Source organism: Apaloderma vittatum, unplaced genomic scaffold, assembly GCF_000703405.1.
Source record: "Apaloderma vittatum isolate BGI_N311 unplaced genomic scaffold, ASM70340v1 scaffold24050, whole genome shotgun sequence".
Taxonomy (NCBI): domain Eukaryota; kingdom Metazoa; phylum Chordata; class Aves; order Trogoniformes; family Trogonidae; genus Apaloderma; species Apaloderma vittatum.
In genome coordinates, this window is record NW_009693246.1 from 22,477 (window position 1) to 22,825 (window position 349).

A 349-nucleotide genomic window follows, 5' to 3' on the forward strand; every position below is an offset into this window, starting at 1 on the left:
TGTGAGGGGGGACTACGTGATGCTTTTCTGTTTGCTCTGTTGGCTCCACGGCCACCTCCATCCCTCTGGGCAGACCCCCGGTGGGCTGTGGGGAGGTTCGGCACGATGAGCAGCCGGCAGCAGCCAGGCTCTGTGCAAGCAGATGGGGCCAAGGACACCAGCATGAATTCACCTTGGCCCCGGTCCCCTTTCCCAGCCTGAATGTCCTTTTCCATCAGTCGCCTGGAGCTCCTGCCCATCTCATTGCTGTGAGAAGGCTTGTGCTGGGATGTGGTTCTCTCCTGACAGCTTCACCTTTGATTTGCCATCTCCTAAAACAGATCAAGCCCTCCAGTTTTGCTGTGCCTGG

General features: G+C 58.2%; 1 protein-coding gene across 1 annotated transcript in view; it reads left to right on the forward strand.

Moving 5' to 3' along the window:
• CTSE (cathepsin E) overlaps window positions 1-349 on the forward strand; it is a 7,524-nt gene that overhangs the window by 3,711 nt on the left and 3,464 nt on the right.